The 27,652-nt window shown below is 50.5% G+C and overlaps 1 non-coding gene and 1 pseudogene across 1 annotated transcript; both read left to right on the forward strand.

The window, feature by feature from the left end:
- Nucleotides 1–14,485: 14,485 nt before the first annotated feature.
- Nucleotides 14,486–14,636, forward strand: LOC138505266 (5.8S ribosomal RNA). The gene has a single exon (XR_011280091.1). It is a non-coding gene; the product is annotated as a 5.8S ribosomal RNA (ribosomal RNA).
- A 462-nt stretch (nt 14,637–15,098) lies between these two features.
- On the forward strand, nt 15,099–18,328 carry LOC138505206 (28S ribosomal RNA; annotated as a pseudogene).
- Nucleotides 18,329–27,652: the final 9,324 nt, after the last annotated feature.

A 27,652-nucleotide genomic window follows, 5' to 3' on the forward strand; every position in this document is an offset into this window, starting at 1 on the left:
GAACTAAGACCTTGTCCTCTCTTTAACCTGTGTGTAAATATATAACTGTATCAGCGGAACTGATCAAATTATGTAAATTGTGTGTTTGACCTGGCTACGAACCCTAGCCACAGTTCCAAGAATGGTTAACTTGCGAGAGGGCTGGCCAATGCAGGACAAAACGTATAAAAACCCAAGCATCCCGATGATCGGTCTCTCCCACTTTCAGTGCGAACCTTACATTGAAGGTTCGCGTGTTAGTCAGAGGGCCGAATAGCTATTCGTATGTCAATTGACTTTGGTAACTTTGTAACTTTGAAATAAAGCGCTTTGTATGTCCTTTGTAACCTGTGTTGGTGTGTTTCCTTTTGGGCTTCCCGGCCTCATATCAATTTCTCTGTTTCCACAGTTGGCGCCCGAATAGGGACCCTCAAGATTGATGCCGGATCATTGAAGGTTGACGCAGACTATCGAATCGGGATCGGACGGTGTGATTCTGCGGGCCCGACCGATCGAGACGCGATACCTCGGCAGCGCTGCACGATCCGATCCTTGGGCGATAGTCGTGCGGTCTGACACGGCATCTTGACGAGGGTCCAAATCCGAGGCGGGCAGATTTGCCGAAACCACCGAACGCAGGTAAAAATTCGTTAGTTGAAGTCCTTTGTAAACCGTACGGTCCTCCTTAGGTTTGGTCAGGTGCAGTCGTGACCCGGCTCTTAATTTAACCCTGACAATTTGAATTTGGCGTATTGTATCTGCAGACACAATTATTGGACCAGGTAACACCAATTCTTTGAGAAATGCCTGGGAAATTGTCTAGCTGCTTTAGGGCTCTGTTCCGCAGCGATCGACAATCTTTTGAATTTAGCCGTCCGGCACCACAGGAGGGGTCGCCGACGTGTACTATGTACTGTAAGTATGGCATTGGTAGTATTGTATTTAATGATATTTGGCACAGACAGACCAGAAATGCCTCCGAATTTCAGTGGCCAATCAATGGTAGTTTTGAGATCCCCCGTATTGAATACTTAGAATCGATCTTGCTTAAGAAAAAGGCTAGGCCAGCAGCCTTTGATGTGTTACAAAATTGGAAAAAGGAAGCATTGCAGCAGCTTAAAAGTAGGGATAAACATGCACGTCGTCATAAAACAAATGCCGAAAAGGCATTGTTGTATGACAAGGAAAAACGATTAGAAGAAGCCCAGAAAATGGATAGAGCTTTCTCGCTCGGGGTCCAGAAAATTTACCCCTCTAAAGATTTCCATGTTTCCGAGGAGTTTATTGAGAAAATATTGAACGAACGGAGGCCTGATTCTTCAGCGCCACCTCCGTATGCTCCTGTTGTGGGCACCTTGCCCGCTCCTGCTATTGTTCCCGTTGCTATTCCTACTCCCCCTGCACAGCCTACTGCTCCTAGCTCTTTGGTTGTCGCTCCTCTGTCTATTACACTGCCTCTCTCCCCTGCACCCTTGTTAAGTCCACCTACACTTTCGATTCCGGGGAGTCCCGTGTTCGTTAAAACAGATCCCGGTGCAGGGTCAACAATTGTGACTCGTAGTACTGTTCCTGCGGGCAGGAAACAGGAACTATTCGCTTGGGCTAAGCATTGCATGGAAAAAGGTGATCAAACTGAAGCATTTTCAACATTATCTAATTTGCTCGATTTTCCCGAGAAAAATGTTTTTATTGAAGGACTGGGGATTCACTTAGGTGTAATGTGGGGTAGATTGCAGACTTCGGATCTCCCACAAGGGGTGAGAGATCTGAATGCTTTGGCACTTTCGAGGGATACGGAGCAGAAAGTATGTGGACATGTTGATAGGTTGTTTGAGTTTAGGAGGGATTTTGAAAAGTTACAAAACGAGGATGATGAGGACGATAGGATATATGTACAGAAACGGTTCCTTTCGTGCCAGAGATCAGCACCTGAGGAAGTACGAATTTGTACCAAAGACGCGATTCGATGTATCTCGGATTCATCGATACCGCCAGATGAGGTGTATGACACATACAGTCAATACACGGTAGAGGTGCAAAGAAAGGTAATCCAAGTGATGGTACAGCACTTACAGGAGGAATGTATAAGGAAGAAGGTTGGTTGCCCCATAGAGTTATTAGGTATTTGTAAAAGAGCTTTTTCGCCCGACACTTCTACAGTTGCTTTACCGCTCGATTTGGCCCTATTGCTCAGTAAGCGGTCGGAGGTCCCTATATCTCAGTTGCCTATGAGAGAGGTCCCTCCAACCCTTGTCCCAAAAGCAGAAATCCCCGCCGACGCGGCGGCTGGTACTCCCGCGGTGGATATCCCTGCACATTACGTATCGCAGTTTGTTCACGTCCCGTTCTCTCGACAGGAAGTGAACACGATTAGACAATCAGTCCCTGATATTAGGAAAAACCCGACAGGGTTTTATAAAGAGATAGAATCCATTTTACAGTCTTCTGTGTTCACCTTAAGTGACATGGACTTATTGTTTCCAGTGCTTTTGCCAGTTGATGTATGGAAACAGGTACGGATAGTAGATGATGTGCCGGGGCTAGGGGATACATGGGTAAATCTGATTAGAATAGATGGGGAACGGCCAGCTGGTGAGAAACCACCCCAGGTAATACTTACCTTACCCGATAGAATAGTTGCTAAACTAAAAACTATAATCCCAGAAAAAAGGATTATTTGGGACAAGCTTACGGCCTGCGTCCAAGGGAAAACTGAAGGTACTACTGAATTCTTTAATAGATTTGAACTGGCTTCAGTGGACAGGATTTAGGCACAGAGTCGGGGAAGAGGTTGTTTGTGGACAAATTTGTACGTGGATTGTTGCCCGACATCCAGTCACAAATTATGTCCTCAGAGAGCGCTTGGCAGGCAAAATCTCAGTCAGAGGTTTTGCATATGGCTCAGTATTATGAGAATCGGGTTAATAATGAAAAAGAGAAAATCGAAAAAAGAAGGGGCGACTTGAAGACTAAGGTATTGTTGCAGCAAATTGTCAGAAACCCCAGAGGAGGTACGACACAGACTAGAGGTCAGTACATTCCAAGAGGAAATACTGCTCTGAATTCTATAAATATTAATCAGTGTGCTTATTGCCGCCAGGAAGGTCACTGGCGAGCACAGTGCCCTGCCCTTCGTCAGAGGTCAGGAGGCACATTTGGAGGTATGGGTAGGCGACCAAGGGGCCGCCCCGGAGCGTGGGGCCCTGATAGGGGTCAGCTTCTACAAGATCCACAACAACCTTTTTCACGGGAAAATCAGACTCCGAGTATGGACTCGAGAAATATATTTGATCACCCTTCTGCTGCCTATCTTTCTGAAGAACTTCCCTTTGACGAAGTTCTGCCTTACTAGGATTGCCCGAAGCAGCGTCTGGAACCTTTACCTATTCCCGTTATTCAGAAGGGCCCCTACGTTGAATTATTGGTGGGGAATAGGAAACACCAGTTCTTGATTGACACTGGAGCACAAAAGTGCTCCATTGACCATTCTAGGGTTCCAAACATCCCACTGTCAGGGCAAACAAACGTTTCTATAGGGTTCTCTGGTATACCAACTGTTTGTCCGGTTTCTGCGCCGGTATCTGTTTCTTTGGGTCCTTTCACAGACCAGTGCCCTATTCTTCTTACTTCAAACTGCGGAGAAAATTTGCTAGGGTTGAATTTGTTAAAGAAACTAAGTGCAGTGATTCATTGTTGCCCTGACGGAATAAGATTAACAGTTTCACCACAGCAACCCTTTAACTCCCAGTACTTGACCCGACCTCTACCTCCCGAGTTTGACTTTGTCCCGGAATGTTTGTGGGCAATAGACGACAATGATGTCGGGATATTGCACATCGAGCCTATTAAGATAGTTTTGAAACATGGGGTAAGCTACCGCGCATTCCGCAATATAAAATTTCAATTGAAGGTGAGCGTGCTCTGAAATGCATTGTCTCCGATTTTGTACATCGTGGAGTGATCGAAGAGATTACAGGTAGCTTATGTAATAGCCCGATCTTGCCAGTATATAAGAAAGGCGACAATGCAATTCCGTACCGGTTTATAATAGATCTTCGTGCTATTAACCGGGTGGTAGCCCCACAATTTCCAATCGTGCCTGATGTAACAACGATCTTAACAATGATCCCTGCTACGGCTACACACTTTAGTGTCGTAGATTTGAAAAACGCCTTCTTTAGTATTCCGATACATGAGGAGAGCAGGTATTTGTTCGCGTTCACCTTGGGGGGACGCTCGTTTACATTCACAAGGGCACCTCAAGGGTATACTGAAAGTCCTAGTATCTATAGTAGAGCCTTAAAGGAGCAGCTCGACACCCTTGAATTGCCACCTACTTGCACGCTGCTTCAATATGTAGACGATTTGCTCTTGGCTGCAGACTCTGAGATAGCTTGTAAGGAAGGCACTATATTGTTGCTTGTTCATTTAGCTGAAAATGGTCACAAAGCTTCACTTAAAAAATTTCAATATTGTTGCCAGGAGGTTGCCTATTTAGGCTACCTCCTGTCAAAGGAGGGGAGAAGATTGACACCTGAACGAATAAAACACATTTCTGGCATGTCTGTCCCAAAAACACAGAAGGAAGTCAGAGCCCTGATAGGGATGGCATCCTACTGTAGACTGTGGATCCCGAATTTTGCCCTAGTGGTAAAACCGATGTTGGCTTTGACGAAGAAGGGCATTTCTCTGCCACTGCCATGGGAATCGGAACATCAACGATCATTTGAGCTTCTCAAAACCGCGCTGTGTTCAGCACCGGTTCTGGGTACACCAAATTACGATAAGGCCTTTGTGTTGTTTGTGCATGAATGTGATGGATGTGCTTTGTCTGTGTTAACACAGGAACATGGAGGGAAGAATAGGCCGTGCGGCTATTATTCCTCCGCCCTCGATCCTGTTGCATGCGCTTTGCCGCGATGTCTGCGCGCTGTTGCTGCTGCCGCTGCGTCTGTAAAACAGAGTGAGGGGATGGTCCTAGGCCACGATTTAATTTTGATGGTACCTCACTCTGTTGATATTCTATTGAATAAAACTCAAACGCAACACCTTACCTCTGCCCGGTTGACAAGGTACGAATTAGTCCTATTTGCTCCTCATATCCAAATTAAAAGGTGTTGTGTTCTCAATCCGGCTGAACTCTTACCTCTCCCGCAAAATATTGTTTGCGGTGATGAAGGATCACATGACTGCCTGTATGCCACCGAACAAGAAACAAAGGGCAGGATAGACCTCTCAGATACTCCTTTGGAGAATGCGGAAGGGGAGCTGTTTTGCGATGGCTCCTGCTTCAAACTTCCGAATGGCACATCTACAGCTGCTTATGCAGTTACTACTTTGGACAAGATTGTTGAAACTAAAAGGATTCCGCATAACTCCGCGCAGGCCGCGGAGATTATAGCGTTGACCCGCGCTTGTGAGCGCTCCCAAGGGCATAGAGTCAATATTTATATGGATAGCCAGTACGCCTTTGGGGTGGCTCACAACTTCGGAAAACTGTGGTCGGAAAGAGGGTTTCTGACCTCACATGGGACCAAGATTCAGCATGGTCCCTTAATAGTACAACTACTTTCAGCGCTCTCACTCCCTGAACAATTAGCGATCATGAAATGTGCAGCACATCGCAAGGTCATAGACAATGTGGGCAGAGGAAATGCTTTTGCAGATTTGATAGCTAGACAAACAGCCACAGACCTTAGCACAGACATGTACACCTCAAGGGAAGTGAGAGATGTTTGTATAATAGATGAAGGCATTGGGTCTGTGCGAGACATGCAGACTGATGCCTCAGTTGAAGAGTCTAGGAAGTGGGCTGAAGGCATGGGAAAATTGGATGATGAAGGGTGTTGGGTGGACGCATCCAACGGGAAATGGTTGCTTCCTGATTCTTATGTGTTAGCAATGGTTACAATGGCACACGGTCCAACGCATGTGTGTGCCCAGCAAATTACGAAGATATTACAGCAGGTTTGGGTGAATGATAAAATTTTGGAAACTGCAAAGAGACATGTTCAGAATTGCATGATTTGCCTGCAGCACAATGTGGGTAAAGGGACAGTGACTCCAAGGGGAAGTTTCGGGCCCCCCTCTGTCCCCTTTGAAACCATTCACCTTGATTTTATTGAAATGGAGCGATGTAATAACTTGAAATATGTTCTTGTTATCATTTGTGCTTTTAGCAAATGGGTCGAGGCTTTCCCTGTTAAAGATGCTACCGCTATGACCACCGCAAAGATCCTGGTGAAAGAGTACTTCCCTCGATTTGGGCTCCCGAGGATAATTTGGTCGGACAACGGCCCCCATTTCATCGCAGCCGTAATGTTGCAAATATGTGTTGCCCTAGGGATTGAGAAACGTTTTCATTCAGCTAGGCACCCTCAAAGTGCGGGGTTGGTAGAGAGACACAATGGTATTCTGAAAAACAAGCTTGCAAAAACATGCGCCGACACTAAGCTAAAATGGCCCGACGCTTTACCCATTGTGTTGTTAGCTATGCGCACCACACCCCAGACTAGAACTGGGCTCTCTCCGTTCGAGGTGGTAATGGGAAGGCCTGCTAATATCTGGGGTCTCCCTAAACCTAAAGCCCTGAGGGATGTGGATAATGTATTGCTCATAGATTACTGTAATCAATTGACTAAAAATCTGTATTTCATTTACCACCAGGTGAATGCTGCCTTACCTGTACGGTTTACGGGCCCAGGAGACGATATACTACCCGGTAGCTGGATCCTGGTGAAGGCCTACGAGAGGTCTTCCTGTCTTGCGCCTCGCTGGCGCGGACCCTACCAGGTATTATTGGTCACCAGGACGACAGTGCGGGTGGCAGGAAAGAAGAACTGGATACATGCAACACACGTTAAGAAGATCCCTCACCCAACGCCAGACGCTACAGAAGAAACAGAACCCCTCGCTGGTGCTACAATCTCTGATCTCGGAGTAGCAGGCAGCATTGTGAGTGCGTCGGAGAAATTCTCTGAGCCTGAGGAGCTCGGGGAGCCGTCCATTTTGTCTCCGCACTCTCTTGATCAATCACTTCCGGAAAATCTTGTTTCGAGCTCTGCGACTTCCGTCGCCACCGACACGACGCTCCCCTCAGGGAGCGACGATACTTTGCTTTTGGATTCAACAAACTTGGGTACCATCAGGTACGATCTTCGACCACGGAAATAGAACTACGGCACGAGTATCGTGCATCTGGAAGGAAAAGAGTGATTGAAGTACTGTTGTCTTTCTTTTTTCGAACAAAAGAAAAGGAGGGTTCTGTTGGCTAGGGTTGGGAAGGACTAAAGAAATCGCGCGGCCGAAGTGCCGCCAGCAACGAACATTGGGGCCGTCGATCGGGATGACCATGATGCCTGCCGCCTTCACCGCTGCTCCCCGTATTGAACTATTAGATAAGGAGGTGACCAAATCGAACAATGAACAATGTGCCTGGGCCCCGAAAACGTACTGTTGTGTTCTCGTTCTGATTATTGTTACTTTTGCAACTGCTGCCGTGGGACTTTGGTATTTTGAAGAAATTTATCCTTTGAAGCCTCTGTTACCGACCAAAATCGTACCAACTGTTTTGACTCCCTCTGTACACCTTCACACTCTGTCCCCTCGGGACTCTCGGCATAGACAGAAATATCATAATAACACTTTGATGATAGTGATGAATTTTTTAATAAGAGTAATTGTTGGATCTGCACTCACTTACCACAACATGGGAACAAGGGACTGGGATGGTATATACATCCCTTACCTTTAACAACTTCTTGCTAGGCCTCCCTTAGAGCACTCTTCTTTGGCCGATGGAATGATAGCATCTCAGGGAACTTCGATGGGACTAATTTGAATGAATTTGAAAAACGTGAATTGACTCCCCTGGGATGCTCGCTTTTCGCAAATAGAAGTAAACCTAACGTCGCTTCTATTAGGCCGTCTGATAAACTATCTTTTCCTTTCCAAAATCTAGTTTCTTTTAAGATGGCTCCGATAGGCAATAAGGATGCCATGCCTCCTTCTTATTCTGTGAATCATAGTCCTGATTCAGTTCCCTTCTGTGTACAAAGAAATGGCACTAGGCCAATGGGAGACTTCGAGCCTTGTGTAAATACTGTAAATTTGACTGGGGAAAATAGGCCTTTGTATGTAGGGGGACCCGTTTATTTTGTTTGTGATAGTTTAGCTTTTCCCTGGTTGCCCAAGGATTGGCAGGGGACTTGTTATTTAGGGATATTGTTACCAGGTGTATTTATAGCCAGTACCTTAGAGGTATCTAAGGCTCGCCCGCGACGGGATAGTAATGGAGACACCCCTGGACAAGTGTTCGGGGATATAGCCAAATCAGTAGTGCCCTTTTGGGGACAAATAGCAAATTCAGAAAACATTAGGGGATTAGCGAGGGTGTTGGAGAAAACGATCAACCGGACCACGGACATACTTTACAATATGACCTTAGAGCAAAAGGCGATAAGATTGGTAGCAGTTCAAAATCGAATGGCATTAGATGTCATTTTAGCCGAACGAGGTGGAGTATGTAAATTAGTGGGGTCCGCTTGTTGTGTTTTCGTACCAGATTCTTCGCCAACAAATTTTAAAGCAATTCAGAATTTACACACTCTCAGTTCTGAAGTCCATATCCCTGTAGGAGACTGGAACCTTAGTACTTGGTTTTGGGATTCTTTACGTTCTTGGGGGTGGGAGGTGCTTTCTGTCATTTTAGGTATTTTAGGGATTCTGTTAGTTCTTTGCTGTTGTTTTCAATGCCTCCCGAGTATATGTGGAATGATGGGGGGATGTTGTGCTCAGGTAATGAGCGCAATAGGGCATAAGATATACACCCCGAAGACAGCATCTAAAGAGTTCATGTTGCAAGAAGTTCTTATGAACAACTTTATGGCTATTGACATTTCGGACAATGATGCGGAACCTATGGATGATAATGCCTTCAGTTATTTTCGAAAGCATTAGGAAATGATGTATTAGCACTTGGCATAGGCCAAAAGGAGGGTCTGTGGAAATCGATATAATATTGTGACCCCAATCGCATTGTTTGAATGTATGTTGGCCTACGCCAAGTTGTCTAAAGAATACTATGTACATAGGTTCCGGGGCAAGGTCTTGACCTTATTGTATTGTGTAAGCCGCCATCTTGGATCTAGCCGCCATTTTAGGTACTCTTGCAGTGTGGAAGTCACCCTGAATCACAAAATGGAGGCCGAATGACATTTTGAGTAAGACTCCGGCCATGGTGACCTCCGCACACGTGAATAAATAATATGTCCGCAGGCCACTTGTTAGGGTCACGAACTAAGACCTTGTCCTCTCTTTAACCTGTGTGTAAATATATAACTGTATCCGCGGAACTGATCAAATTATGTAAATTGTGTGTTTGACCTGGCTACGAACCCTAGCCACAGTTCCAAGAATGGTTAACTTGCGAGAGGGCTGGCCAATGCAGGACAAAACGTATAAAAACCCAAGCATCCCGATGATCGGTCTCTCCCACTTTCAGTGCGAACCTTACGTTGAAGGTTCGCGTGTTAGTCAGAGGGCCGAATAGCTATTCGTATGTCAATTGACTTTGGTAACTTTGTAACTTTGAAATAAAGCGCTTTGTATGTCCTTTGTAACCTGTGTTGGTGTGTTTCCTTTTGGGCTTCCCGGCCTCATATCAATTTCCACAAGATGTGTGATTACCAAAACAGTCTGCTGAATATGGAGCCACTGCATTATTTCGTCGATTCAATGTAAGCATGTCAGCACTGTGTGTCTCTGAAATGTCCATGTCATCTACTTCGTGTCAGGCGTAGTTCATGTGCAGTGGGATAGCATCCGAATGTGCATGAATTTCTGCACGTGCAGAGGTTTGTACTTTATGAACGCCATCAGGTGAAATAGAGTAGCCAAAGACTTCAAAAACTGAGCATTTTGATCCGCAGACTGCACACTCATTACAGACTGAGGCAAAAGGTTCAGCTCCTCAGTTAAATTTAGTTCAAGAGATTGTGGAAAGCTGAAAGAGACTTCCTGATTGGGTCCAACGTGCACGTTAAGACGTTTACCACTGCGAAGTCCCCTAACCATTGTCAGTTTTTAAACGACAGACTCCTTATAAGACTACATTCAAAGAGCCACGTGGGGAGTTCTAAAAATTTAACAACCTTTCCCGTAGTTACCAAACGGGAACTTAATATACGCACTGGCGTGGATGAAACATGGTACAACCCGTTTTTACTAGAGTATGGGTTACCGGCAGTGTTTAAGCTAAGAATGCAAACACACCCAAAACTGACATACGTAGCAAACGTTTACAGCCGGTGTGGTAAATAATGATGAGATGGCTTTTGGATTTATAACTGTATTACTGCAGTAACGTTAGCAGTTCAAACAATGTAGAATGGTGCAAAAAGAGTGCATGTGTTGCCGGCCATGAACATGCAGGGTGGTGTAATATGTAATGTCCCAATAGCAATAAGTCTCTTTAAGACTCTCCAAAAAGGAGCGCAAGGATCACAAGCTACTCCGTGTCCGCTCTGCGCCGGGTAGGTAGCGACTACTTCCTTCTTTTCTTTCCTTCTTTCAATTATCGGAGGCGTGGGCGGACCCACGCAGGCGCTTCCCCATCCAGCGACTACTTCCCATCCGAGAAAAGAACCATAGCAAAGGTCAGCCCCCTCTCCTTCACGTGATCTCTGATGTCATCCGTGTCATTTCCGGAGCGGTGAAGCGTTCTGAAGCACGTTAGGTGAGCAGGCGGGGCTGAGCGGGAATTCTGAACTCTCTGGCTGCAGGTGCAGGTGCAAGTGCAACCGGACCCTGCCTGCCTTTGGCTTGCAGCGGTTGGGGTGGTGATTTTCCTTGGGATACCGGGGACGTTTCTACGAGACCCATGAGGGTCTTGAGCGGCAAGGCTCTGGCTGCCAGGTTGCAGGAACAGCAACAACCCGTGTGCTCTTGTTGGCTGTAAATATAATTTGCATTTTCTTCCTGATAAGATGAACGTTCCTGCAAGACACCCGATTTCGATAGGGGGTTCCTGCAAGACACCCGATTTCGATAGGGGAGCGGGACATTACATTTACTTTAAAACTCATGCTCAGCTATTCAACATGAAAAGTATGGAGGGCTAAGGAACAGGTAGAAGTGTGATGGTGTTTAACTGATCAAAGGGGGCTAATAGAGTGACTTAATGTTTCATTAGTTTGTGATTATTAGGATGGGGGCTCTTAGAGGGGGTTGGCTTGGGCTATCTGCGTGTGATTCGGGATTGGCACACAGGCATATGTTGCAAGCGGCATCTTGCTATTTGGAGGGAGGATGGGGCATTATGGTATTGGTCTAGACTAGAGGGAGGGATTGGGCATCTTGGTGGGGTCTGAATGGTTGGATAGGGGCATGCTGGTGTGGGTCTGGCAGGATGGGGAACATTTGTGTGGATATTGAGAAAGGGGGCACATTGTTGTGGGTCTGGAGGGAGGGATAGGACAGTGGTGTGGGTTTGGGCGGAGGGTTGGGGTACATTGGTGTGGATCTGGGAGGAGGAATTATGCTCATAGGTGCTTTTCTGTAGGGAAAGATGGGGCACAGGGGGCTTGGAGGGTGGCCTGGGTCATCTAGGTATGGGTTGGGAAGTTGGTGTGACTGGAGGGAGGTCTTGGGGGCACATTGGTGTGGCTCTGGAGGGCGGCGGTGGGGCACATTGTTGTGGCTCTGGAGGGAGGTGGTGGGGCCACATTGGTGTGGATCTGGGCAGAGGAATGGTGCAGATGGGTGTGTTCTGGGGGTTGGGGTACATTGATGTGGATCTGGGAGGAGGAATTATGCTCATAGGTGCTTTCTGTAGGGAAAGATGGGGCACAGTGGGCTTGGAGGGTGGCCTGGGTCATCTAGGTATGGGTTGGGAAGTTGGTGTGACTGGAGGGTGGTCTTGGGGGCACATTGGTGTGGCTCTGGAGGGCGGCGGTGGGGCACATTGTTGTGGCTCTGGAGGGAGGTGGTGGGGCCACATTGGTGTGGATCTGGGCAGAGGAATGGTGCAGATGGGTGTGTTTCTGGAGGGAGAAATCGGGCACAGTGGGTCGGGAGGGTGGCATGGGTCATTAGGTGTGGGTTGGGAAGTGGGACAGGGCATTGTGGTGTGGCTCTGGAGGGAGGTGGTGGGGGCACATTGGTATGGCTCTGGAGGGAGGTGGTGGGGCACATTGGTGTGGATATGGTCAGAGGGATGGTGCACATGGGTGTGTTTCTGGAGGGAGAGATGGGGCACAGTGGGTCTGAAGGGTGGCATGGGTCATCTAGGTGTGTGTTGGGAAGTGGGATGGGGCATCTTGGTGTGGCTCTGGAGGGAGGTGGTGGGGGAACATTGGTGTGGCTCTGGAGGGAGGTGGTGGGGGCACATGGGTGCGTTTCTGTAGGGAGAGATGAGGCACAGTGGGTCTGGAGGGTGGCATGGGTCATCTAGGTGTGGGTTGGGAAGTTGGACAGTGCATCTTGGTGTGGCTCTGGAGTAAGGTGGTGGGGGCACATTGGTCTGGCTCTGGAGGGAGGTGGTGGGGGCACATTGGTGTGGATCTGGACGGAGGGATGGTGCGCATGGGTGTGTTTCTGGAGGGAGAGATGGGGCACAGTGGGTCTGGAGGGTGGGATAGGTCATCTAGGTGTGGGTTGGGAAGTGGGACAGGGCATCTTGGTGTGGCTCTGGAGGGAGGTGGTGGGGGCATATTGGTCTGGCTCTGGAGGGAGGTGGTGGGGGCACATTGGTGTGGATCTGGACGGAGGGATGGTGCGCATGGGTGTGTTTCTGGAGGGAGAGATGGGGCACAGTGGGTCTGGAGGGTGGGATGGGTCATCTAGGTGTGGGTTGGGAAGTGGGACGGGGCATCTTGGTGTGGCTCTGGAGGGAGGTGGTGGGGGCACATTGGTGTGGCTCTGGAGAGAGGTGGTTGGGGCACATTGGTGTGGATCTGGGCTGAGGAATGGTGCACATGGGTGTGTTTCTGGAGGGAGAGATGGGGCACAGTGGGCGTGTGGGGGGTAGCATCGGTCATCTAGGTGTGGGTTGGGAAGTGGGACAGGGCATCTTGGTGTGGCTCTGGAGGGAGGTGGTGATGGGAAATTGGTGTGGATCTGGGCGGAGGGGTGGTGCACATGGGTGTGTTTCTGGAGGGAGAGATGGCACAGTGGGTCTGGAGGGTGGCATGGGTCATGTAGGTGTGGGTTGGGAAGTGGGACGGGGCATCTTGGTGTGGCTCTGCAGGGAGGTGGTGGGGGCACATTGGTGTGGGTTTGATGGAAGGGACAGTTATATTGGTCTGAGGAGGGATGGCTGCATATTGGTGTGGGTCTGGAAGGAGGGGATGGGGCACATTGGTGTGGGTCTGGAGGGATGGATTGGGGCTCATTGGTCCGAGGACGGATAGGGACATCTTTCTGTGTGGAGTGAGCATGGGGGATCATGGTATGGGTCTTGAGGAAGGGATTGGGCATCATGGAGTCTGGATCAGAGTGGGCATTGTTGATCTGGAATGGAGGGATGGGGCATGTCGGGGAATGGTGGAGCATGTGAGTCAGGGCTGGAGCTCTCTGATGGGAAGGAAGGGGGCAGCCCCCTCTCCTCACTGAGCCCGCCTCTGTGCTGGCCGGGGGCACGCACTCCTCTCTCTGACCTGCCAGCGGGTGGGCTTTGTTGGGCACACCCTGGTCAGCAGGGAAGGGGCATGTCGGGGAATGGTGGAGCATGTGAGTCAGGGCTGGAGCTCTCTGATGGGAAGGAAGGGGGCAGCCCCCTCTCCTCACTGAGCCCGCCTCTGCGCTGGCCGGGGGCACGCACTCCTCTCTCTGACCTGCCAGCGGGTGGGCTTTGTTGGGCACACCCTGGTCAGCAGGGAAGCCCCGAGTGGGGGCAGCCGGTAGCCAAGGGAAACCTGACTGCTCTCGAGGGGTGCCTCCCCAGGCAGACAGGGGCGCGGCACACCAGACATGAGCCCTGTGCCATGGTGCAGCTGGCTTACTTGACGGTTGGCACCAAGGTTCCAGCCGCCCACATCTGTGGGCGAGCGATGGCCAGGCCGGCTGGCACAGTGGGTGACCTTCCCTCTTGCCCAGGTACCTGGAGCTGGGCCCTATGCGACCGGGCTGGGGTTTGAAGACTCTAGCGGTCCCACCCGACCCCCCCCCCCTGTCTGTGCTGTCTCTGGCCTGCCTTGCTGTCTGTCTCCCAGCCCCCCCCAAAAGGGATGCGGAAGGGGTCAGGGAAGGATGAGTGGATCGAGCCGGGTGGGCAGGTGGCGGAGCAGCCTACCACTATCGCCCTGGGAAGCACTGTGCTAGCTGCAGGTGGCGGTCAGGCTTCCCAGGCTGAGCACATGGATTTTATTATTTTTTTAAAACCACAATGGTTTTCGGCCGAGCTAGACAGGGCGCTGGGCTGTCCCGCCACAGGCGGTGCTCCCTCCCCCGACCTCTCCTGCACCGGCAGGTTCAGGCCGACGTCTGGAACAAAAAGAAAGTTGCCTGTGACTCTTGGCGGTGGATCACTCGACTTGTGCATCGATGAAGAAAGCAGCTAGCTGCAAGAATTAGTGTGAGTTGCAGGACACATTGATCAGCACTTCGAACGCACCATGTGGCCCTAGGTTTTTCTGGGGGCTATGTCTGTCTGAGGGTCGCTTGTACATCAATCGCCCAGGGGCGTGGCTGGGGCTGTCGCAGGGACCCCACTCCATTCATCCCCCTAAGGTCAGACCCCGATCAGCACTGTCGCTGGCTCCTTGGATCTGGCGCGCAAGCTCATTGCCGACGCGTCCTGGCCTCCCCAGTTTCCCCGCCTCATGCTGGTTTCGGGAGGGCTGGGTGGCTGGCACGCCCCGGATGTGGTGGCGGCGGCAGCAGGCTTTAAAAAGCCTAGCACACCTTCACCCTACCACGGGGCACCTGGCCGTGCTGTGTGTGGCTGTCTTTGGTGTACCCCGGCTGGTCCAGGATGACCATGGAGCGCAGACCTCATGACCATGTGGGCTTCGGTCACAGATTGGGACAGAGCACACTCGCCTGCGCCAGAGGCACAGGGCTAGGGCAACACCCCGTACGGGCCCGCGGCCAGCTGCCCTGAGCTTTGTGCTCCCCGACCACGGCCTCATATCAGACGTAGTGACCTGCTGAATTTAAGCATATTACTAAGCAGAGGAAAAGAAACTAACCAGGATTCCATCAGTAATGGCCAGTGAAAAGGGAAGAGCCCAGTACCGAATCCCCATTCAGCAGCAGGCGTGGGAAATGTGCCATGCAGAAGACCGACTCCCCGGCATCGCTCAGGGTGTTCAGTTCCTTCTGATCGAGAATCACCACTCGGATGGTGTTAAGCTGATAGCGGCCGCTTGCACCCTGGGATCAGGTCTTCTTGGAGTCAGGTTGCTTGGGAATGCGGCCCAAAGCGTGTGGTAAACTCTGTCTAAGGCTAAACACTAGACTGATGGCCAACAAGTACCATAAGGGAAAGGTGAAAAGAAGTTTGAAGAAAGAGTGCAAGAGGGCGTGAAACGGTTGAGAGGTAAACTGGTGGGGTCTGTGCAGTCCACCCACAGGATTCAACACGGCAGGCAGGTTGGTCACCTGGAACGGTGGAGGCCCTTGTGGGTCTGCGGTCCGGGAACATCCAGCACCAGCAGGGCGCATTTCCTCTGTGGCGGTGCACCAGAACCGGCTGGGAAGGCCTTAGGGGGCAGGTTGCTCTCTGCTCCAGCAGAGAGTGTTACAGCCACCTGACAGCAGTTTTGCTGTGTCCACAGGGCTGAGGGAGCTAGACCGCCACCGTGCCCTTATCCGGCAACCGTCCTGGCCCCTCCTGGGGTTCGCTAGCGTGGCGACGGGAGACAGGGATGCGACTGTGGTGGACTGCCCTCAATACGCCCAGACCACGTCGTGCTGCCCACTCTGTCAGAGAGATGATGCATGAGCGTGTGTGATAGGACCTGAAAGATGGTGAACTCGGTCTCGTGGAGGTCCGTAGCGGTCCTGATGTGTAAATCGGTCATCCGACCTGGGTATGGAGCAAAAGTCTTATCGAACGATATAGTAGCTGGTTCTCTCCGAAGTTTCCCTCAGGATAGCTGGCACACGGAAACCCTAGTTTTATCTAGCAAAGTGAATGATTAGAGGTCTCGGGCCAAAATGATCTCAACCTACTCTCAAACTTTAATTGGGTATGAAACATGGCTCGCTGGCGTGGAACAGGGTATTGTTTGAAAGCGCTCAGTGGACAACTTTTGGTAAGCTGGGTTAAGGCACTTGATGCAGATTCTCATCAGACCCCAGAAACAGTGTTGGTTGATATAGACAGCAGGATGGTGGCCATGGAAGTCAGAATCCGCTGAGGAGTGTGTAACAACTCACCTGCCGAATCTACTAGCCCTGAAAATGGATGGCGCTGTAGCGTCGGGGCAATACCCGGCGGGCGCAGAGAGCCGCAGGGGCTAAGTCAGGTGAGTAGGAGGGCTGCTGCAGTACGCACAGAAGCCCACAGCGAGGGCTTGGGTAGAGCCGCCGCAGGTGCAGATCTTGGTGGTAGTAGCAAATATTTAAACAAGAACTTTGAAGGATGAAGCGGAGAATGGTTCCATGTGAACAGAAGTTGAACATGAGTGAGTCAGTCCTAAGAGATGGGCGAGCGCCGTTCGGAAGGGATGGGCTATGGCCTCCGTTGCCCTCAGCCGATCGAAAAGGAGTTGGGTTCAGATCCCCGAACCCAGAGTGGCGGGGACAGGCGCCCTTTCGGCGTCCAGTGCGGTAACGCAAATGATCCTAGAGAAGCCGGCGGGAGCCGCAGGGAGAGTTCTTTCCTTTGTGAAGAGCAGGGCATCCTGGAATGGGTTTGCCCCGAGAAAGGGGCCTGAGCATTGGAAAGCGTTGCTCTTCTGGTGGCATCCAGTGAGCTCTCGCTGGTCCTTGAAAATCTGGGTGAGATGTTGTAAATCTCGCGCAAGGCCGTACCCATATCCGCAGCAAGTCTCCAAGGCAGACAACCTGTGGCATGTCAGAACAATGTAGGTACGGGAAGTCGGCATGTTAGATCCGTAACTTCGGGTTAAGGATTGGCTCTAAGGGCTGCGTCGCTCGGGCTGAGGCGCAAAGCAGAGCTGGGTGCGTACCATGGCTGGGTGAGGAGTCTTTCCTCCCGGGGGGAGGCTCTGCCTCTGGATGCAAGCCGGGCCCTTCCTGTGGTTCACCCCCGCTGCAGTGTTCGCCTCTCTCGTTCCCCTTCCTGGGGTTCAGGGCCGGCATTCTGCCTCTGCCGACACCTTGCAGCTGACTTGGAACTGGTGCGGACCAGGGGAATCTGACTGTTTTAACAAAGCATTGCGAAGGCCTGTGGAGGGTGTTGGCGCAATATGATTTCTGTCAAGTGCTCTGAATGTCAAAGTGAAGAAATTCAAAGAAGCCTGGGTAAACGGCTGGGGTAACTATGACCTTTAAGGTAGCCAAATGCCTCGTCATCTAATTAGTGATGCGCATGAATGGATGAATGAGATTCCCACTGTCCCTACCTACTATCTAGCGAAACCACAGCCAAGGGAACAAGCTTGGCAGAATCGTCAGGGAAAGAAGACCCGGTTGAGTTTGACTCTAGTCTGGTACTGTGAAGAGACAAGAGAGGTAGGATAAGTGGGAAGCCCTGGGGCCGTTGGTGAAATACCACTACTCTTATTGTTTTTCCACTTACCCGGTGAGGTGGGGGGCGAGCCCTGTGTTGCTCTCGCTTCTGGCTCCAACGACTCGCTCCGGGGACAGTGGCAGGTGGGGAGTCTGACTGGGGTGGTACATCTGTCAAAGGATAACACAGGTGTCCTAAGGTGAACTCGGGAAGGACAGAAACCTCCCACGGAGCAGAAGGGCAAAAGCTAGCTTGATCTCGATTTTTCAGTATGAATACAGATCGTGAAAGCGGGGCTTCACGATCCTGCTGACTTTTTGGGTTTCAAGCAGGAGGTGTCAGAAAAGTTACCACAGGGATAACTGGCTTGTGGGGGCCAAGCCTTCATAGCGACGTTGCTTTTTGATCCTTCGATGTCGACTCTTCCTATCATTGTGAAACAGAAGTCACCAAGCGTCGGATTGTTCACCCACTAATAGGGAACGTGAGGTGGATTTAGACCGTTGTGAGATAGCTTAGTTTTACCCTAGTGATGATGTGTTGTTGCAATAGTAATCCTGCTCAGTACGAGAGGAACCGCAGGTTCAGGCATTTGGTGTGCATGCTTGGCTGAGGAGCCAATGGGGCGAATCTACCATCTGTGGGATTATGACTGAACGCCTCTAAGTCAGAATCCCCCCCCACCCCCAGACTGTGATACTGCAGCGCTGTCGAGCATCCGTTGGCTTAGGATAGCCGGCGTCAGGACTGGTGTGTACAGCCGCTCGCCTCGGGACTTGTGTGGACAGAAGGGGGCCACCTCTCACCCGTAGTGCACCGCATGTTCGTGTCATGATGCCTACCTCCAAGTAGCCAGGTCCGACCCAGCAACCCCAGAGGCAGGCATCATTCCCCCCAGGGAAGTGCCAGCGGGCCCAAGCTAGGGCCCTTTGGACACAGTCCTGGCGCCTTAGGCGCCAGGCTCATGTTGGACCCCTGTCCTGGCGCCTTAGGCGCCAGGCTCATAAAGCTAGACATGTGTTCAAGTGTTTTAATGTGCACTTACCTGATGCAGACCATGCTGCTACATCCAGGCCCTCTTGAGGCCTGAATGGAACTACTTTACCTGTGGGACTACTTTCCACCTGGGTGTGGTCGGGGAAGGATACATACCTGATCGGTGGAAGGATACATGCCTGGAACTTCTTCCAAAGCTATTTAAACCACGCCCGATCAGCAACTCGCGCTTCGCGTTGTTCTGCTCCTCGCAGCTGGACGCTCACCGTGTCAGCTCCTGCATCTGGACTTCAGCCACGCCTGTCAGCATCCTGGGTTACCTGCAAAGGGAGATAAGAGAGAATTGGAGAGAAAGAAGACTTTACCTGCTAAAGCTGCATCACGGGGACATCACACCGACGATCCTGAAAGGGAAGACATCATTTTAAAAGCATTTCGCTTCGATCGCTGCAGCGCTGCATTTCACTCACCTTTCCTGGGCGCCTCCATCTTCAGCAGCGATCATCCGGATCCGCACCCACTTCCCAGAGCCTAGAGAGAAAAGACAAGAAAACAAGGTGAGAGAAGGAAGGGAAATAGGAAAAGCTCAGTTTCCTTCTAAGACTTACCTGTTGGGTCATTCCCATTTCATTTCGGGTCCTGCCGCTTGCTGGCTTTCCGGACCCCGGCCCCAATGGGGAAAGAAGACAAAGACATTGAATGAGCGAATGCAAAGACATTACCTGAACGCTCATCCAGAACTTACACTTCGGGCCGGCGCCATATCTCCGGCATTCCGAACCACGGCCCCAAGGGGAAAAAGACATAAGCATTAGCGCTTGCTGCAATACGACAATGAACATTATTATTAAGCTTGAACTTTTGAACTTACAACAGAACTCTTACAGCGCCTCACCTGAATAGTCAAGCTTATTTTGAACTCCCATCAAACCTCAATCCAGTGAAGTAACTGGGTTTCAACGCGCCCCTGCATCAGAAGCAGGATGGAGAACTCATCCTTCCAGACCCTAAGGTGAGACTTCACAGGGAATCGTGGAAGGGTATCGAGGTGGGTTGGAAGGGAGTGGGAGGCTTGAGCATTATTCCGTCAGTAGGTAATACTCCCTTTTCACGCACAGGGGAATATTCCTGCGAGCCAGAAAAGCCAGAGTAGAGGGGCCCTTCCTGTCCATCATCAGAGTCCTGCGCTTCACCATTGAAGAAGCATCAGCACTCGAAGCCAGACCTGCGCCTCCGTGGGAATCAGGTGAGCGTGACAGTTCGTGGGGAATCTGGTGCTAAATCATTCGTAGACAACCTGATTCTGGTTCAGGGTTTCGTAAGTAGCAGAGTGTTAGGGAGAATTCTCATAAACGGCAAATTTCCCTTACCTACCGAGTCCCTCAGCAGCTTTGCTGGATTTCTAAGGTTTATTATTTTTTACCTGGTAAGAGTGTGAGCCTTTTTCCCCCTCTGTGTGTGTTTTTACCATTTGTGTGATCTTGGGCTCTGGAGCCTCACCTACTCCATGAGCATCATGTTTTGTGTGTGTTACCAAGCACCCTCAGTGGAGTGACACAGACTCCCCCCTAACTCCATTTTTGTGGGACTGACTACTGTCTCCCAGAAACATGTAAAGTTGCCATTTAACTTTATGTAGTCTTTTAAATCACAGACCCAGTACACCCCATCTTACCTGGAGTATTTGAAAGGGTTAATTCTTATCCCTTGTCTGTTTCTCTTGGAGCACTGTTTCGCTCCCTTTTAATCAAGACTTGGCTGGTGGCAGTGGTAACTACCCTATTTTTTTTCTACCGCGGTTATCTTTTTGTTTTAGGCTATTTTAGTAGCCTCGAACATAAACCTGCTTGACCAAATATATTTTATTTTGGCTCCGGCTGGGTTTATCTGCCATTTCTTTGTGTAAAAGTCTTTCTCGTGTTTTTACTCTGCACGCCAAACCAGGTTTGGTCCCTTTGTTCACTGTCTTTTCGCAGGCTTCTGACAGAAGAGGACCCCTACCACGACTGAACCGCACGGTGAAGCCCTGCTGCAGGTCCGAATCCTCAAACTCTAATGACAGAGAAGATCCTCCAGGAAACTTCTTCCCTTGAGCTGGTGGGACCAACCAGTTTGCCCAAACTTTAAGCCAGGACCCCTCCTCTGGTCGAATTCGCTGTACAGAACTACAGTGGGCCGGATAGCCAGGAAGGTCGGACCCTGCTTGGGTTTTAAGGAGCGCACCTTTTATTTGTTGCTTTGCTCTGCTGCTGGTTTCTTCCCTGGGTGGTGCAGGACCCTCCAGTCTTCCTACTTCGTGTCAGTCCGACAGTCACTTCAGTAACCGTGAGCCTACTGGAACTACCAGGAACGTCCGCCTCAGCTTCAGCTTCCTCTGTGTTTTAAAGGTAATGTGCAAATCTGGTTGTTTGTTTCGTTTAACCCCGGGGAAAGTTTGTGAAATCTTTCTCCAATCCGAGGGCTTGTCCTTCTCTTCTCTTTGAACTAACTTTTCTGCCAACCAACCTCGTCCGGAACCAGTGGCATGAACTTTACAGCGAGCTACCCTGAACCGTGTGATCTTGGGTAGAAGACTTTTGACCTAGTGACTTTGGCCTTAAGTCTTTTTACCCTGATTCTATCACTTTAGTTCCTCTTGCTCAATTGCCCTGAGTACGTACCTGTTGGTGTGGTTCAATTTCTGCCTAACTTTGTCTTTCCCTCCCTTTTGAATTTCTAGAGTGCCATTTTGCTCCCACTTCATTTTGTGAGCTTAACTTGTCTGGAACTTATTGGGAGTGGTGTGGTGCATTAAGCGTGTGATTTCTTTTTTTTTTTTTTAAATTGCTTTACTTTAGTGAAATGTTATTTAAGTGATGTGTAAATAAATGTATATTCTTTTTGAGTCAGTGTTTGTTTGAATCATAGTATTTGCTTTCCTTTGTGTAACTATTGATACTGCTTACTTGCTCTTAAGATAAGTCTGGCTGCTCAGCCATTGCTACCACTTTACTGTGTAGTACAGGTTTGTACCAAAGGTGAATTTGTACTGTCACTTGTAGTATTAATTGTGTGTGGTGTTCCCAAGGGGTACTGCATATAATTCTGCCTAACACAGAGCAGCTACCTCGCTGCGATCTATTGGAAGTTATCCTCTGAGCCAAGCTTTTGTTACAAGGCGGCACCTCCACCAAGGTTCTTCATCCTTCCTCCTGGGGCCCGCGGGGCGCACAGTAAAATACCACCCACCCTAGGTGCGCACCCACAGGCTGGGCAGGGAGCACTCTTCTCACATTTCCTGGTCAGCCTGGCGGACCAGATGGCCTTGGGCCCGGGCCTTCGAGATGGTGCCTTTAAGCCACCGGACAGGGCAGGGGAAGAGGGGGTGCAAGCCACGACAGGGCATGGGGTGGTACCTTAAGCCTGTGTCCCTGTATGGTGGGGTCGAGGCAGGCCCAGCCGGCTTCTGGGCCAACTGGCCTGGTAGTAGGCCCAGATGGCCCAAGTTATGGCTGGCGGACCAGATGGCCCGAGTTGCGCTGACTCCTGCATTTTTCTCCGGTCGGGTTCCTTAAGCTTAATAGTCGGCGTGGAAGTGTCTCCCTGGCCCGAGTGCACAGAGGTGGTGCTTTAAGCCCAGGGCGGGGAAGAGAGGACGCAGCTTAAGCAGCCACCGCAGAGCACGGGGGTGGTACCTTAAGCATGTGCCCCTGGATGGTGGGGGCAGTCATGGCTGCCAGGCCATCTGGGCCGGAACTAGGCTCAGATGGCCTGAGTTGTGGTTGCCGCGGCTGACTCCTGCATTTGTCTCCGGTTGGCATGGAAGTGCCACCCTGCGGCCTCCAGGGTGGCTGTGGGGTGGCTGTGGCGCAATTACCGGCTTCAGTTCAATGCCGTCCGTGGGTTGCTCCCGGTCCTCTGGCAAGTATTAATCACGTGTGGTTTAAGTCCAAGATAAGGTGTGTGTGTCAAGGGGTGCCCTGAGCGGGTCCCTTTCCTCTGCGTGGGGGTAAATGCGCTTGCAGTGGCCGCCCTGAGTTCCACAGTGTTTGTGGGTTAGTCCAGGAGGGAAAGGCTCTAATATGGTGGGAGAAACTCTGAGGAGGGCCCGGCAAGAGCTCCAGGGCGAAAGCCCCTGAACCCAGTGGTAGTCGCAGGGAGCCCTGGTGGGGTTCCCATCGCTCTCCACAGGGAAAGCTCTAAAGGGGGCTTGCTAAAGCTCCAGGGTGGCTGGCAGGGGAGTGGGGGTCCTGGCCTTGGGTGCCTGTCTCACGTCTGGGTTGACTGTCCCCAAGCCTGGTGGTGATCGTGGGTAGCCCTGTCCTTCCCTGGAGGGTAAAGCTCTAATGTGGCGGGAGAAGTTCTAAGGTGGCCTTGGCCAGACCCCCAGGGTGGCCGGGGATGCTGCCCCCACTGGCCTTGGGTGCCAGCCTTGTGCGTGTGGATTGAGAGTCCCCAAGCCTTGCGGCAGTCACGGGGGAGCCCCGGAGGGAGAAGCTCTAAGGGGGCCCTGCTAAAGCTCCAGGCTGGCTGGGGGTGTGCTGGTTCTCCCAAGCACCCAGCCTTGGGTACCTGTCTCACATGTTTGTTGACTGTCCCTCCCCGGATGGATAAGCTCCATTGTGGATGGAAAAACCTCTTAAGTGGAGGGGGGGCTCTAAGGTGGCCTGGCCAGACCTCAAGGATGATGGTTGGTGCTGGCCCATGCCTTTGAACACCTGCCGGTCCCCTGTCCTTTGTAAGGCGGGGGGGCCAAAGGCCCTTCCCGTCCAAGCCCATTGGAATGGCCAGAGGAATGTCTGCAAGGACCAGACAGCTGGGCTGCTCTGGACATCCTTATGGGGGCATCAGTTTGACATTTTTCTCCAGTTGGGTTTAGAAGAAGCCTAACGATTTTGCCGAGAGGTCCCGCTCTGTCACTCTGGGTACACAGATGACAAAGCTTAGTCACCTTCCTCCGGATTACTATAGACTGGGTGAGAGGGACCTGTCTGCACTCCTCTTGGTTCTTGCTGCCCAACCCGAGCTCCATGGTGAAACCACAGCACCTCCCCAGGCCGGCTGGGTGCGTGCCCCACGCAATGCCCCAGCAGAGACTGGCCTGCTGGGGGTGCTCTTTCGAGCAATCCATGGGATCGATTTGGTGCACTTAGTCCGTCTAGGGTTGGACTGCTTGGCCAGCCTCACCTGTTTCAAGCAATTTTCTTCCACCCGCCCTGGGACCGTGTCAAGGGTGTGCTTCCCTCAGGGGGGCCCCTCGTCAATATTCAAAGGTTATGTACACTTATCACAATAACTCACTTTGTGCTCAGGAAAATCAACAATGGTAAATATATACAATTCTAAAGTGGTACCACAAATATTATTAGACTTCATTAAAGTGCATCAACAGTAATCTAAAAATGTCACACAGATCAATAAAGAGGAAACCAGCAATGGAGAGAGGAGAGAAAGCAAGATAGTTGAAACAATAGGCAGAATACTGGCCCCTACCACTGGACACAGTTCTGTGTGGAGATCCCCCCCCACCTGGGCAACCTGTAAAATAAGATGTATAGCACAAGCCGAGTCCATATATTGTTCTGCAAGTCTTATTTCCCCCTACAATAGTTCTACAGCCCCAATGTACCTGGATTTCTTGAGTGCCCTCCCTTTAAGGCAGGAGTCACGGGTCGTCGAACGTCTGACGGAGAACAGGTTGAACTACGGCGATGAAGTGGCAGCTTCTTTCCTAGCGGTGCTCGTCGACGACAGAGCGTTGGTGCCCTGCAAGGAAGAGGCGAGCGGGGCACCTCATTGATGATAGTTCTGGACTGCAAAGAGATGATGAAGAACTGTGGCCCAGCAAGGGGGTCGAGTCGTCGGCGTCTCTGTGGTCTTTAGTTGGCGGGAAACCCACCGGCGGATGCTCCTCGGCGCGTCGACGGCCGGGCCTTCTCCAGCGGGATAAAGCGGGCGACGATGCAGGCGAGAGCGTCCGTTGATCAAATGAAGTTCTTAGGCAAGCAGGAGCACGGCGGCTCCGGTCGGCGACGGCGGTCGTCGACAGTGGCGGACAACAGTCCGGGCGCTTCTCTTTGGGATTCTGCGGCAGTCCCCATCTCTGGTCGGCAGCCTGTCGTAGGCCTGTCTACCAGGGAGCGTTGGCAAAGATCAGCTGTGCATGATGTTCCCTCGTAGCTCGGGAAGAGGGCGCCTTACCAGGTCCTCTCTGGGTCAGTCCTTGGAGACACAGCAGCTTTCAGAATGTGAAAGAGAGCAACAGCAATTCTTCTCTTCCAGCAGGGCTTCAAGGTCAAGCTTCAGTTCCTCCAGTTAATCGTCGTAGTGGACTTCAGCTTCTGAACACGATTCCTAGCAGTGAGAGGTCCCCAGATATACTGTTGATCTCCCATTCATTCCGCTGGGTCACACTAAAGCATCCAATCACGACTAAGGGCATTCATGCAGGCAGGCATCCAATCAGGCACACAAGGTATTCAGGCCATTCACTTCTCTCCAGACACTCACAACAAGTTATGTGTATTGGGACAAGTACCGAGCCATTCAACACTCCAAACTGCATTCATACCGGTTTCGGGCAGGGCTGTCTCAGTCATTGTGTCAACCACCAGATACTAGACATCCACAACACAGAATGCATATTCGTCACACACTCTATTCACCCGGGTCCCACCCACAGGAGGTACCCGCAACATACATCACTGGGAAGGCTCCAGCTAGTCTGGCCGGGCCTTCACAACAACACCATATATGGCACTTCCATCCAACAGCCAGTCAGGGGGAAGGGACAGAGTCAGGGCTTCCCAGGACTTTGGGAAAACAAGGTAACAGGTAATGGAAAGCAAGAGGCCACAGGGGCCATCTTGTTTTCCATCAGGAATCAACTGATTCCAATGGCAGGGCCTGGGTATCCCAAAATGGAGGATACCCAGAGCACCTGTCAAATTCAGCATGGAGCTGCCACCAGCCCATACCCTGCTCTGTGGGCCACCCACAGGTGCCCAAAAACATACACTAGGGGCGCAGGGTTGTACCCCCCCAACCCATGGGTGCCATAAGGGTATCCCATGGGTCTGTACACCAAACCAAAAGAGAGAGCTGCACCGCCAGAAGTCCCACATGAACTCCTGCACGGAAAACACGACAGAACACACGATAAAAAGCAGTAAAGGACAAGGATAAGGAGGCCCTGTCCCTTCGATGCATTTCCAGCATCACACAGAGAAACTGCAAATGGCTCAGTAAATCAGTTATGATTCCTTTGATCGCTCCATCTGTTACTTGGATAACTGTGGTAATTCGTCCCCTTTGCTTTTGCTGCCCAGGGGTCTTGTAACACTGCTTATTGCTCCTTTTTCGGGTGGCCATGGAGGAGTGCGCTCCTCACGGTGGAGTGGTCACGAGGGGCCATCTTGGAATCTTCTTATGAAGCTTTTTGAAGCATTCGCCTGCCCTTTCTTGAGCAATCTTTCTTCTTCCACACTTCTCAAACCATTTTACGTCCAGGATGTGGCACAGAGGGGGTGCTGGTCTCTTAACGATGATGATGTGGCTTGGCTTCATGACTCGGGCAGCGTTGGTGCTTATTACTTGACTTATCTGCTGCCTTTATACTGTTGACTATGCAGCCTTGCTCGTGTGGGCTGGCCTTTCTGGTGCCGTTCTTGCCTGGTTTTCTTTGTTTCACTCTAACCAAACAGTCAATTTCCACCCCCCCCCTTTTCACTCGGTACCGTCTGCCTTGAGATGTGGAATCCCTCAGGTTTCCACCATCTTCCAGGTTTTGTTTAACATGTACATGTAACCTCTTACCAAGCTTATCTGCTCTCATGGCTTCAACTGTTACTCTTAACAGATGACAGATCCTGGTCTGTTTACATCTCTCTTGTCGAGACAGCAACCAGATTTAGGTCCTGTCTCGAAGCTGTGGGTGCATGGCTGTGTAATAGCTGGTTCAGGGGAAAAAAATGAAGAGGAGGTGGTGGGCCCTCCTTCGTCTACTGCCTTTTGTACCCCCTCGTTTGGCCATCTTTAGGGGTAAACATGTCGGCTTTTCTGTCTGCAGAATCTCAGATAAGTCCAGTATGTGAAAGGGGCTATCTTCAACTGATAACCCCATAGTAAGGTTCTTTGTTTACTCCTTTCTCAGTTACGTGCCCCTGTGGTGTCCTTACTTGTTATGTCCTCCATGGACCACTGCAACACCCTATTTCTGGGGCAAACTGTCTACTTCTTATGGCACCTTCAGGTCTTGCAGAACTCTGCAGCCAGAGTAGCCACTTACACACCTAGTTGTGCTCACATTACTCCATGTGTGCACCATCTTTATTGGCCACCCATGGCCAAGCCCATTCAGGTCAAGGATTAGCCTTGGGTCATTAGTCTAGTTCATCATGCCTTTTATGGAACTGGGGAAGAATATCTATAAGCCGGCCAAATTCTGTTTGTACATTCCTGCTTGGCCACTCCGCTTGGTAAATGGCTGATATTAAATACTGACAAAACTGCCTTGTACATATAAATCCATTATACATCCACATAAAAGTGCTGTGTGCAAAATGCGTCATAAAGTCAAAGCAGAACCATATTACTTCAAGTCAAATCGTAACTATTGGAAATGCCTGACTAAAGTGCAAAGAGTATAATGGATTCAAAAAGTGCCAGGTGCGCTTCAGAAAAATGTTTCTGAATTCCTTCCACTCTAATCGCGTTTTTAATTTTAGGCAGTGTGAGTTGCTTTTCATGTTATTTTAACTCGCTGTCCTAGAAATCCATGCTTCGAGTGACATTTTTAACTTGGAAATGTTCTGAGACCTTTAGTTGTCTATAGTTTACCTGTACTTGTTCACACTACAACACTACTATGAAAAGCAAATAATTTATAAATCGATAATTGTGTTACAAACCTCCGGCACAGTGTATCAGCGTGCCCCTGCTGAATGTGAGAAGTCGCGATATCTGTTGAGGCCTTACAGGAAATATTGTGACAAAAGATTGTGAATATTTGCAATAATAAAGTTTACTTTTTCTGTTATCCAATTCTTGCAGCTATTCATG

This window comes from Ambystoma mexicanum, chromosome 11, assembly GCF_040938575.1.
Source record: "Ambystoma mexicanum isolate Mex_15411 chromosome 11, UKY_AmexF1_1, whole genome shotgun sequence".
In the NCBI taxonomy this organism is placed as follows: domain Eukaryota; kingdom Metazoa; phylum Chordata; class Amphibia; order Caudata; family Ambystomatidae; genus Ambystoma; species Ambystoma mexicanum.